Below are 14,185 nucleotides of genomic sequence, written 5' to 3'. Positions count from 1 at the left end.
TAGAAACCTGACATTACTAATGAGAATTTAAACATTTTGGTCTTGAAAAAGATGGAATAATAAAGTAACCAATAAAACGCGTTGACGTATCACACAACAGAGTCCAGGGAAGAACCCGACCTGTAGATACTAGATTCATTATTGTGTCCAGGTCAGGTTATTGTATTAGTACCTAGGATACGTTTTTCCAAAGACAAAGTGTACTGTCTAAACTATTTCTCGTTTTATGTTGGGGTCAATGTGATTTTGTGTACTATGTAATAGTAAATAATTTTTTAATGTATGATTTTTATGAATTGTGTAATTTATTTGATTAGGATATTGATGTTGTGTAATGAAATTTTAAAATTATTATATTAATTTATTTTAATAAAACATGTTTTGTGAGATTCCTAATGAGTGATTCACCATATGATTTTTCATATATAGTGGGGGGGGGGGGGGGGGGGGTTGGTTTCCATGTAATAGTGGACAGCTTCTCTAAATTGGGACATTTTGTAGCATGCAAAGAATTACCTACATCTAGTGAACTAGCTAACTCGCTTCTCTTTCATGTTGTCCGCTTACATGGGATTCCAAGGAAGATAATCTCAGATTGTGGCACCCAGTTTACTGCCACTTTTTGGTCTCAATGGTGTCGACCCCTGCAAATCTCTCCTGCGCTTTCTACCAGCTACCATCCACAGACTGACGGACAAACTGAGAGACTTAACCAAACCCTAAAGCAATGTCTCTGTTATGTCACATCCGCAAAAGATTCATGGGTTAAACTACTCTAGTTGGCGGAAATTGCATATAATGCAGCTCATCATACGTCGCTGCAAACCTCTCCAATCTATTCCACATATGGTTTTCATCCCACCTACTTACCAGTGGTTCTCCCTGACACTCAGAGTTTGGTTCTATCAATTAAAACAAGTGTACAGCAGATCCAGAAAGTGCTTTCCCACAAATAAATAATGCAACAACTAGAACTGGCAAAACGTAAATACAAGCTCACGGCGGATAAACATCTCACTTCGGGCCCTACCTATGCGCTGGGAGACAACAGTTGGCTTTCCACCAAAAACATACCTTTCAAGCATAAGAAAGCCTTTCACCTCAAGTTTAATGGCCCGTATGTAATAATTAAGCAAATCAATCTGGTGGCTTACAGAGTGAAGTTACCTCCTCAGTTGAAAATCCACCCTGTTTTTCATACCTCATTATTGAAAGCCGCAACTCAAACCTGTTCCTCTCCACCCGGTCCTTTATCAATTGCGGGACAAGACGAGTTTGAGGTTCATCGTATCTTGAATACAAGGTTTCCGCCTGTGGTATTTGATATCCTGGAAAGGTTATGGAACTGACCATGATTCTTGGGAGCCGGCAAACATTGTGCATGCACCTTGGTTGGTGCGACGATTCCATGACTCCTACCCTTGCAAACCTGCCCCTAGAGACCACTTGGGGGGTGCGGGGGGGTGAGTACTGTCATGCCTATGGGCTGCGGCTTTAGGGGCAATGCTACAATGCACAGCGTTGACGGCAGGTGTGCACACTGACTCTGTGGCAAGATGCACTGCGCCACTCCATTGGTCCGTTAATAGTGGCTCTGCTATAGAGCTGTTCCAGCAACAAAGAGATACTGATATATTGCACCACAGGGTGCACCTGATAACCTGTGAGAACTTGCAGCATGAAAAGAGGACATTGGGGCTTCAAAGATGGTGTTGTAAAAACATTGCATCATTTTTTGCACAGAACATATACCCACTATGGCTGTGCTGTTTTCATTGCCCCTGCTGCCTCACTTCTTTTTACTTTCCCCTATGCATTCAGGAATATTGCCGGCCAGCTTGGCCACACTTCCAAGCGTTTGCGCGATATGCCACGCCCCCTATTAGCATCTGCGAAGCTAGGCGGCCATCCTGGGTGGGGCTCGTCTATTAAAGGAGACCACGCCCATGTGTATGCGCTCGCTATTCTCCCGCTGCCTCTGATAGCGGAATGCTGCTGTTGCGGTTCTCTCCGCGGCATCCAGGATTAACAGAGCGAGTCTCCAGGCGGTGAATAGAACCCGGAGTGGACACAAAGTAGCAGGAAAAGGTACATGGTCAGCGAAATCAGGGTAAGAGCATCCGTTTCATGTGTTTCTAAGGATTGACTGCTCTAATAATTTTTTGACATTTTGGACATAACGATTCTTGATCTTTGAATATAAAATGCATCAGTAATCTCTTGGTCCTGACAATTTAAGGATAATTTTTGGACATATCGGCCTGAACAATTTTCAGATGATTGAACAAAGAGTGTAAAGATCATCAACTGTATATTCTTGAACAAAGTTGCGCGGCAGGTCCTGCATTCCCTTCCATAAGGCTTCATTAAAGAAAAACACTTTAAGGATTACCACCAATAGAACTGTGGTGGGTATTGTCTATATCATTCTCCATACTCACGATAGCATTTGAATGATCTTGTAGAATGTGCTGTATTTAATATTCTTATATGTTCTATTGTAGTTTGCTCATTCCAAGTTCTCCTGGCCAAACAGTAGGGAAGACACAGGTTATTATATTTAAATTTTACTACAATTTAGATAGCGTTTATCAGAAGTTCAGTTCACTTATCATATCACATATTTCTATTCCAGATCTCCTTCCCTGCTGTTCCTACCCCAACACTCTTTTCCCCCGCCTGGCCACTCCAATAATCTGTCATAATGACAGTCAGATTTGGAGCTGCCTGGAGGTGGACCCTTCTCGCATCGTGCAAGTCACCTTGACAGTACCTCACTGAACCAATTAGTTTATTATAAACTGAGGTTTTAACAGATCCGGATGTGATGCACCCTCTGTCGTCATGGGTGACCCAACCAGTCTCCAAGTGTCGCCTGCATTAGGAAACGTTAACACACCTTCTCTGCATTTGTCCTCATGTAATCAGCAAACATAGAGCATACCTGTAATGGCCCCTGAATCAGGGGAAACGGTTGGTTCCGGCAGCAATTGACTTTTTCTTAAAAGGAGAGCATCCGCAAGCAATAGTAACACTTATATGATTCTTGGCTATAGTAGAAAGATCATTAAGGGACGCAGATTCAACAACTCCCTCTGCAAGAACCTAGCCTACCCCTACTTGAATGACTTTAGTTGAATAATGGAGTACACATGGTCACATCTGTCAGGCTGATAGTGGAGGTTGTCATCTTTTCTGATTTACGTTTATGAACAATTTTCTTTGGCAACAGGCTTTAGTTGATAATCCTATCTTGCCATTATAAGTAACCCAAAGCACAGATGTCTCATTACTGCCTTATGAGTGATTACTGTCTTTTGAGTCCACACATACTCAATGCACAAAGGTTTTACAATCATTTGTGTCTCTTTGCACAGATCTGTTATTTACTTATCAGACAATTCCGTACCTCTGCCCTGACCAAAGACAAATTGTAGCACATAGCACTCAAAATCTCATATATTTTTTATTGATAATGATACTGGAGGACTGGGTGTTGGCACATATCTTGACTTCTGGCCATTTTAATGTCATTGTTTACCTTCTAATCATCTTTTAGTTAGAAAAGTCAACGGGCTTTTGAAATGTTTGCTTGTATTCTCCGATTAGTACTAAACCTAGCACTTTATTCTACAAAGTGCATAACACATTGTGAATTAATGCAGTACTGTAAACAAGTATTACCTTATGTATTGTTGCAGGCATTGAACGAAATAATTAACCTTAACCAACTGGCGCATATTGCAGACCTGCCAAGGCTTTGTTTCGGTTAAATAAAGCCCTGATCATTATGTCTATGTTACTATCCATATCCGTATTTTTATATTGGAAATTGTGACCAGTCTTATGTGCTTTTAGGCGGTCTGTAATAATATGCTTGATTTGTATGTTTTACTTGATTGCACTTTAACAGACTTGATTGTACAAATAAAGTGAAGTAAATGTCATTGATATTTGACAATATATAAAAAATATAACTACATTTCCCTACCTATTACTACTTGAAAAAAAGTGGTAATATGTAGGCACCTACTACTTACCTAAATCTAAGGCTCTAGCACTGAACACAACCTAAGCGTAGTAAAATCAATATGGCTGCCTTTTCATTCTCTAAAAACGGACCGTACCCAATTATATACTGACTTGTCACCACCATGTACAACTGTATTCTGCAAAGTAATCATGGTATACTAAAGCCCAAGATATAACTAAGGCCTAGCTGTACAATTGGATTGTGGTGCCCTTGCGTATTGCATGGCGTCGCATGGACAAAGCCATACTTAAAGATTTTTGTTTATTGGTGTTCCATTAAGCAACAAACAATACATAACCAGTGATCACATTTTCCTGCGCACTAGATCAAGTACTGTAAACAGTTACTGCAAAAACCACAATCCCAATTACAATGCTTTGCACCACGAAAAAACATTAAATGTATACATATGGCAAGTGCTGAGCTAGGACAAGCAAGGAGGACAGCAGTCAATGAGGGGGACAGTCCAGCACAATCTACAATATATATATGCATCCTAGACTCAAGACCCGATTAAAGATACCAACAGTATCCACCCCTAGTCCTCGGATGCAGTCAGCCCCAACCAATGGAAACAATAGTTGTCACACACTTATTGTGAGGGGTCGCTACAGTGTGGGCTACTGCACCTGTGCCACTAGATGGTCCATCCGTCAGTAGGTTGGTCTTCAAGTTGAAGGAGGTAGCTACGCAGGGGTCCCAAATGGCTTCAGTCGGCTCGCCGGGGGAAGGAGCAAATGACAACGAAATACTTAAGTCAGATTTACAAAGCAACGCAAGGCTGCCATGCGTTAATGGCTAAATCGGGAAAACTGCAAGGCAGCGCAAGTCGCAGTTTCGCAATTCTGTTTTGCACTACTCTGCACACCATAATCTAAATTGCTGCTACATTTCACATACATTTGTATGGCAAGTCACTGGAGCCCCTTCACTATATGCTATTCCACTCTACACCACTCCCCTCAATGCTATTACACAGTATGCAATGCCACTGTACGTACCTCTACTCTACGTCACTCCAGTATATGTCACTCCACTGGGCGCTACTTCACTTTGCACCATTCTGCTGTACGCTATCTCACTGTATGCAGCTCCACTGTACACTACTACACTCCCACGGCACTCCAGTGTATGGCACTTGATATCTAGGCTATTCAAGTGGCCACCACTCCACCCTATGCTATTACACTCTACCCCAAGCCACTGTACACCACTCCACTGTATGCTACTATACTATACCCTATTACACTCTACATCACTTCGCTGTACAACACTCTGCTCTATGCCACTCCACTCTACGCTATTACACTGTACACAACTCCACTCTATTAAACTGTATGCAACTTCACTCTACGCCTCTTCAGTGTAGGCCACGCCTCTGTATGGTACACTGCGATTTGCTACTCCAGTATATGGTATTCCACTCAGCCATACCACTGTATGACACTCCACTCTTCACAGTATGCTATGCCACTCTACGCTACTCCATTGGTCAAAACTCCATTATATGATATTTCACTAAACCCAACTCAAGTGTACACCATTCAACTGCACGCAACTTCAGTCTAAGCTATTCTACACGATCCCTTTCTACTCTACGCTGTTCTACTGTACACCACTCAACTGTACTCCATTCTGCACTATTCCACTGTACGCCTGTCGTGAAGGTGGGGATTGCGTAGACCACCCTGAAGAGTCAGAAGATAACTTACTGTGGCAATGGAAGAGTGGATCCCTGCCAGACTCTCAACCACCTGCTTTTCTCCCACAGCCTGTATTTCAAGGCAAGGCAGCGAAACACAGGGTATCGGAAACACTGCCATTGAAGAATCAGAAGGGAAATGGGAGGTGTGTCACGTACTGAATGTAGGGTGTGACCCCTTTAAATCAATGATTATCCTAGACCTAACGTCAGACACCAACCCACGAGCTAGAGATCAGGAAACAAGACAAGAGGATGTGGAGGAGCCGACAAGAGAAAAGAAAGGCAAAACCTCCACAGGGAGAGAGGCACGTGGATTGTGCTTGAGGGGAAGACATTAGTTATCTGTTTCCAGGAGGAAAACATCTCCGGATATATGCTTCACCCAGCCACGACCAGGAGGAGGGTGCCACAGCCAGGTACAATTGCGACTTCTGGGGAGGCATGAGAGGAAGGAGGAGAAAGAAATCCTTCAAGAAGAGTCCTGAAACCGCCAGGGTGGCGTGGCCAGGCACCTAAGATAGCAGACGTTCTCTAGAGACGCTCTGGGTCCCATCCCCCGGTCATCTTGAGAATCGTGGCGTGAACCAGCAGGGAACTCACCCTACTGATCTGGAGATTGTGGGGGGTCCTTGCGGCCTTGGAGAGGGGTCCCCCGTCACTGAGGGTACCACAGAGACGAAGCTCTAGTCCACGACCTGCCACGTGCCCGGAGCGCACGCTGGCCCAGGTGACGGAGGCCCTAGTCGGACAGGAGGCATGGCACCTGGCGGGTGGCAGAGGTGTGTGCCTGGGACGCGCTGCTGCTCTGTCCACCGTTGCAGCAAGAGGGACCGGGGAACGGCCGCGACTGGGCCGGCGTTACGCTGGGGTCCTCGCTGGGCCAGAAGGAGGGCCCCCCCCTTATCTGTGGCGGTGTGGGTGGCGCCGGAGTTCTACAGCAATTGTTGGCCGGAAATCAAACTGCCAGTCTGAGGGCTGTGGTGAGGAGCTCCACTCCATAATGTGACCAGTGTTGAGGAAACCAGAAGCGGACGGACACGGTGCCTGGTGGTGTGCTGTGGAGGGTGCCGAGACTGCCCTACTGCTCCACCCACAGCAGCGATGAGAAGAGGTCAGTGGCGGCCAGCACCGGCCCGATCGCTGCAGAGGGGTGCTCCCGCTGGGCCAAGGTGGGCACTCCTTTCCCCCCCTGCAGACATGTGGACCACGGAGCGGAGCGGCAGAGACTGGGTTGCAGACTGACTCGGATGGGAGCAACAGACGCTTACCTCCCTGGAGGGTAGAGTGGAGACCATTACCTCCGACTTCACACTCTTACGAGCGGACCAGCACAAACTGGCAGACAAAATCCGCAAGACGAGCGAGGCGCGTTGTGAAAGTTAAATAAAAGGTGCACTTACACAATGGCCCCTTGCAGCAAGCCACTTCTGAGCCTTTGGAAGAGTTTAAAGAACAGGAAATATGCGCTTTCGAAATGATGGGGGGGGAGGGGTGAAGGGGCTGAAGCAAGCAGAGGCTCCCGAGGGGGTATTATTAGGAGTCTACAAACACCACAAGTATAAACAAATGGACCCTGCTTGCGCAGAGTGTGAAATGCGAGTGTCTGCATGTAATTTAAATAAAAATGCAAGATGAGCGAAGGCGCGTTGTGAAAGTTAAATAAAAGATGCACTTAAACAAAGCCCCCTTACAGCATGCCGCTTCTGAGCCTTTGTAAGAAACAAGCGTGAGAGAGCTAACTGTATGGAAGAAACAAGCCCGGGAGTGGTGCGTGCAGTCTGCTCTTTTTGGAAGCACATACTCATGTTTGTGGCGCGCCCCTGCTCGCTCCCGCAAGGTGGATGCCGCCACAAGGACGAGTATGTGCTTCCAAAAAGAGCAGAACGACTGCTAAAGGTCCTCCTGTACAGCGCATGCGCGCTGCGTAGGCGAGACCCAAAAATGGTAGCCCTCCCCGCCTCCTCTACCTTGCCTATTAACTTCTCCCCTCCCTTTTTTCGCAAATAGGAAAAGACAATAAGGGACTTTATATGGAGAACGTCAACTCACAGAGTGAGGAAACTATCTGCCAGCGGAACAAGCGGGGTTGGCGGTACCCAACTTCGAGCACTACTATCTGGCCTCTCAGCTTCAGTGGATTGCCAGGTGGCTATCATCCCGACATTTAGCGGACACGGCTTCCTTGAAACCTCTGATGCCACAACATACTTTACTGCATATCTTTCATCGATGCACAAAACCCAGACTGCTGGGAGTGCTTTTACCCACCGTAGCCTACAAGTGCTTCTGTAGATGCCACTTCATCACCAGGACTACCATCCCATATGTCCCCGCTATCCCACTACTAGAAACACCATGAGGTGACATATGCACCACGGCATCAGAACTGGTACACGGAACCCAATCAGGACATAGGGGACCGTTATCCGGATGGCTCACTCATTCCATACCAGGAGCTCATGTCTGAAAAGAAAATGTACCCGGGACAGTTTTTATTACACTGAGCACTTATAGCCTAGCTGGCATCTAAGTGGGGCACACTTGCCCAGGAACCACCCACACAACATACGATTCAGTACCTTCATGTGATGGTAACTAGGGGGCACTTGACTCGATGGTTCCCGTCCTCACTCCGTCAACACACAGAGATTGACCTGACCCCACTGAAGCAACATTGGGAGGAGGCTCTGGGAAGGGCATTCACAGACACGGAGTAGGTTGCCGCACAGAGTGGTCCAACGCATATCCCAAGCAATCAGCAAACTTAATGTTTTATATTACATTGGGCATATTTCGCCCTAGCTCAAATCAATAAGTATTTCCTCAGATCTGATGCTGTCTGCCCTAGATGCTGCCTATTAGACGCAGATATACTCCCTATGCTATGGCATTGCCCTGCTTTAAGCAAATATTGGGGCAATGTGACGACCACGCTGGCTGCCTGTACGTCCCCTTTCATTGGGAGGTACACATACTACACATATTTAATAGGAATAAGAAAAACAGGGCGACCACCCGAATTCGTGATCTGGGGCTAATTGCAGCAAAGCGCCTGATCATCAAACGTTGGAAATCTCATATGGCACCTCCCACAATAGCCTGGCGCTAGTCTCTACTCGACTCGGCTAGGGCGGAGGGAGTGGTGCTGTGCCGTGAGGACTTGCTTGGCATCCGTAAGTTTCTTCTGGCGACTCACTGGGACGCTATGGTGTCGAACCTGCAGGACATGGTCGCTACCATAGGGGAACCCCAAAACGGCAAACAAAACTAGTACTCAGTGCTTAGAAGTACACATGCATAGACCTAGCCCCATTCACATAAACATATAACCCTACTTAATGGAGCTACTGACATTAGGCTCTGGCAGGGTGCCCCTTTTCAGCACTCGCGGCAACGGGTCTCAGGCGACTACCCTACCCTTCCTTTGGTAACGTTGTCCTCATTTTGTTGTACCCTACATCCACAGTTTGATTATGTAATGCACCATGTCTAGAATACCTAATGAGTGACATACCTTAAGGTCTAATTCGCATTGCCACGGTTATTGTGATGACACTATTCCAGTTACTATTACAATAATCTGCTTTCTAGCTTACCTGGTAATTCGATGGTTTGTACCCCGAACTGCATTGCTGTGAAGTCGTCAAACATGTTGTAAATGCATTGGTCATGTTTATAAAAACAAGTAAATGGCAATAAAAATATTTAAGCAACAAAAGAAAAAGAAGAATCCTGAAACCGCCTTAATTTATGGCCTCATATCCTTTATATAGTCTTTGCATGCTATACCCACTGTCTTCACTGAGGCACTTATCACTCTCACAGCAGCATAGACAACAACTGTGCTGATTTCTTGCATTAATAAAAGAGATATGCCTGTGGGTTAAAGAAATGGTTTCCAGAGGAAGAGGGTAGCCGCATAAAAAAGGAGCGTAATGCTAGGTTCCTTTCAGTTTCGGTGTATGTTCTCTTTAGTTTTGTACTCTTTTCTTTTAATGTAATTCTGATTGAAGTAAAATTTTCTACGTTTGAGCACATTATCATTGGGTGCTGATGAAGGGAAAGGAAATAGGTCTCCTAAGAACACCCCTCACAAACCCCTCCTTTGAGAAGACAGCCCTCTGAAGGCGAGTAAAATCTGTCCACTTACCTGTGGCCTCTGTGATTCTTTCGCAGGCCGAATGAAGATCTGGTGGGCCTGACCTCTGTCATCCGTAAAGAAGGATACAAAGAAGATACATTGGCTAAAAAATTGGTTGTTTAACGACATGTACCATAATAAAATTTAGCATACAAAAGTAATCCAAGTGTATCTTGTCCAATCATAACCCCGCTTTAGAACATATGGTGGAGAATGTGGGCACCTTAAACTGTCAAAACAAAATGGAAACCCTTGTTCAGCAACTGGCTCAGGGCCAAAAGAAATTGGATTGGGCCCTATAACAGAAAATGTCCTACGCCAAGGCAGACAGGGAACTTCTATGTGATGCCCTTAAAATACAAGCAGAGGGAATGCATAAGGTGTCAGAGGTCCAATTCCAATTGACCTTCCGTATTGCGGGAACCATGGGCACCTTGCCTGTGGGACCAAACATAACTCTGCAGAAATAAGTCATAGAGGAGGATGCGGATGCATTTCTGCTTAATTCTGAAAGGGCAGCCCTTGCCTGTGGATGGCCCAGGGACAAATTGTCTTTCTTTTTGGCTCACTTTCTCACCAGGAAAGACCAAGCTTCTTATCAAATAGCCAACGCTCAAGGGAGCACCCCTTATGACAATATCAGGGGGATCAACCAGGATCATTTGTGGATGGATACAGAGGTATATAGAGTAATTTCTAGAAAAGAGAGGGTCTCCCCTGGTGATACCCCAAGACCTTACACTTTAAGCTCAAAATCGCTGCCAACAAATGGTGAAAACCACATGTGGTGAAGAGGAAATAATGGAGCATATATACCTTGAGCAGTATTTGGAAGCTCTTCCAGTGGACACTCAGAAATGGCTGAGGCAACATACCAACCTGATCGCTGAACAAGTTGTGGAAATAGCCACTATCTTCTCCTGAGCTCAACCACGATGTTATGATGGGAAAGGGAGAGGAGTCATTTGAATAATTCCCGACAAAGGGAAAAAATAATTGAGAAGAAACTCAACAGACCTTTAATGGACTATACTAGAGCAATGTTCGTGCGACCTGAAACCCCAACCCAAAAGGGTTCCCAAAGTTTCTAATATGGTGACTGGGGCCACCTAATCTGATTTTGCCCTACCAAGAAACAAGGAGATGAGCCTATGGATGTCAGTAACGCTTTTCTTTCTATCCTGCACACCCAAGAATTTGGACCCTGCTTTAATGTAAGTTTGCAAGTAAATGGGAAATGGTTAACAGCCTTGTTAGACTCCGGGTGTAAGCAGTCGGTGGTGCAGGGTGACCTTATACATTCCTCACAGATAGTTCCAGGGACACATGCATGTATTAGATGAGTAAACTGAGATATGAAGACTTATCCTGTTGTACATTCCTCACTGTACCACCCTTACAGGACAAAATACGAATATTGAGGTTGAGGTCCTGAGAAACCTCCCATAAAACATAATATTACGAACTGATAACTCCGATTTTATGGAGATGGTTTTGACTAACCTTAATTTTAATGATCCTGACAGGAAACCCCCCTCCCCACCTCCATGAGTCCTGCCTTAAAAATACACTCCTCACACAAGAGCCCTGGGAAATAGACTGCGATTTCCATTTCTCCCACACTAATGATGCTACCCTACAGAATGTGTGGCAAAAAGCACAACTTAACACCGAGAATCCCTCCACTTCCTTCCCTCAGTTTATCATAAAACATGGATTACTGTACAGAGTAGGCAAACCCAATGAACCCCCAATTGTTCGTTCCCAACGATTTTCAGGAACAGATTGTTTTTTGCACATTCACATTTTTTTGGCTGGTCACAATGGGACCCAGACAACCACTGAGGCCATACTGCACCACTTTTATTGACCTGGAATATACGCTACTATAAAGAAGTATTGTCAGGAGTGCAAAGTATGCCAAAAAAAGAATACCTATAGGCCCCTGCCCGTACCCCAACCACTACCTGTCATAGGAACCCCTTTTGAGCATATAGGCATGGATATAATAGGGCCTCTACCTAAGTCATCAGTATGCTTTGGAAATCATGGATTATTTCACAAGATATCCAGAAGCTACCCCCTTAAAATGAACACTAAAGCCATCGCCCAACATCTAATAGAGTTGATCTCCTGAGTAGGATTTCCCGAAAGAGATCCTTACAGATCAGGGGACCCCTTTCATGTCCCAACTAACGAGTCAAGATTGTAAACTGTTAAATCTGACCCACATTAAGACTTTGGTTTACCATCCTCAAATGGATGGACTGGTCAAAAGGTATAACGGTTCCTATGAATTGACCTTAAAGAAGATGCTAATCAGTGAAGGTAAGAACTGGGGTCACTCTAACCTCTGTCTCTTTTTGTAATCAGGGGTCAAACACAAAGCAGCTTAGGCGGTTACTCTTGAGTTATTCCATGGAAGAAAGTCCTGGGACCTACTAGAAATAACCCAAAAAGTCTGGGGGGAAAAACGCAAGAGGTGAAGTGAGTGGGCTTTTGGAGTATGCTAATCAACTAAAAACCAGGATAGGCAAACCCTGAGACTTGGCTCACTGTAACATGGGGAAAAGCCACCTAAGACAAAAGATGATAATTGATAAGGAAAAAAACGGTGTACTTACCAGGTAAACGACTGGGTGTTAGTGTAACTCTACATTAGAAAAGAAACAAAATAAAATTGGAAAGGGTCCTAACGAATTACAGCCAAAATAAGCAAAGTTACCTATTGTTTACAGATCACCCTTCATAGAGAGCAAACCTTCCATATCGATATGCTAAAAGAATTGTTAGGTCCTACACCACAAAAAGTAAATGTAGCCAATACTGTATCCCCTAATGAGAGCACCCCTAACCTCCTTCCTATCAATGATACCCTCACTGAGAAACAAAGAACCAAATTCATGACTAATAGAACCTTTGTTGTGATTTTTTTCAGACTTCCCGGGGAAAATCCATCTGACTGAACACACCATTACCACTCCTTGAGGGGTTATATCGAAAGTTAAACCCTACTGGATATCTGCATCCCGTATAGAGGGCATACAGAACGAAGTCCAATAGAATACTCTAAATGGGAGAAATACAACTCTCCCAAAGTAATTGGTACTGCCCAATCATGCTGAGGCCAAAGCCTGATGGCACAATCCGTTTCTGCATAGACTTCAGGGCTGTTAACAGCGTATCCAAGTTTGATGCATGTCCCCTTCCATGGGTGGACAAATTAATAGAGAGACTGAGCAAGGCCAAATATATTACATTAGACCTCACAAAAGGATATTACATGTACCCTTGAAAGCTTTTGACCAACAGAAGACAGCCTTTGCTACTTCAGGGGGGCTATTTGAATTTACTGTTCTGCCCTTTGGGCTTCATGAAGCCCAGCGACTTTTCAAAGGCTTATGAATGAGGTTCTTCTGAACCATCAGTCACATTCCTCTACTTATATCAACGATATTGTCATATATAGAAAAACTTGGGAACAACACTTTGTTCATTGCAAAAATGTTCTTCAGGAGTCACATAGGGCAGGTCTGCACATTAATGCCAAGAAATACAGAGCAGGGTATTCAAGAGTCAAATATATTGGATACGTATTGAGTAATGGCCTTATTGAACCTCAGGAAGAGAAGGTGCGGGCCATAAATGTCACCCCTTTCTGCGTACCATAAAGGAAGGACATGCCTTTTTGGGACTTTGCTATCTGGTGCTTTATTTGCAGGTATTCCACAATTGCGGGTTCGTTGACCAATCTAAAGAAAGAGACCCTCAACCCAGAGATCCTAAATCCAACACCCTGCGTCAAGGGAGCCTTCCAGCTCCTCAGACAGTCCATCACCTCTAGCCTGGTTCTGAAGCCCCCTAATTTTGATAATAAATTTATATTACATATTGACCCATCTGCGGTCGCAATAGGAGCTGTACGGTCTGAGACTGGAATCACCTAACCCTTTTATAAGCCAGAAACTTTTTCCACATGGAGCAATGATATCCCGTAATTGAAAAAGAATGGCTAGCCATTAAATGGGTCGTAGAAAATGTACAATACTACCTCGAAGGCAAGCCCTTCGTACTGTATATGGACAAGCCCTGTTGACATGGATGAGCCGGAACAAGGGCACGGGTTCTGCGATGGTTCCTTTCGATACAGCCCTTTCGGTCCGAGGGGTACATCAGAAGGGCAGGGACAATTGCAACGCAGACTTCTTGTCTAGCTTTCCCCCGACCTAGAAAATCCTGGGGTGGGGATGAGTCGCAAGGGTGGGGATTGCATAAAACCCCTGAAGAGCTAGAGGATGACTTACTA

This window comes from Lissotriton helveticus, chromosome 9 (assembly GCF_964261635.1).
Source record: "Lissotriton helveticus chromosome 9, aLisHel1.1, whole genome shotgun sequence".
Classification (NCBI taxonomy): Eukaryota; Metazoa; Chordata; class Amphibia; order Caudata; family Salamandridae; genus Lissotriton; species Lissotriton helveticus.
The sequence above is the reverse complement of the archived record's forward strand: the minus strand, read 5'-3'. Positions refer to the sequence as shown.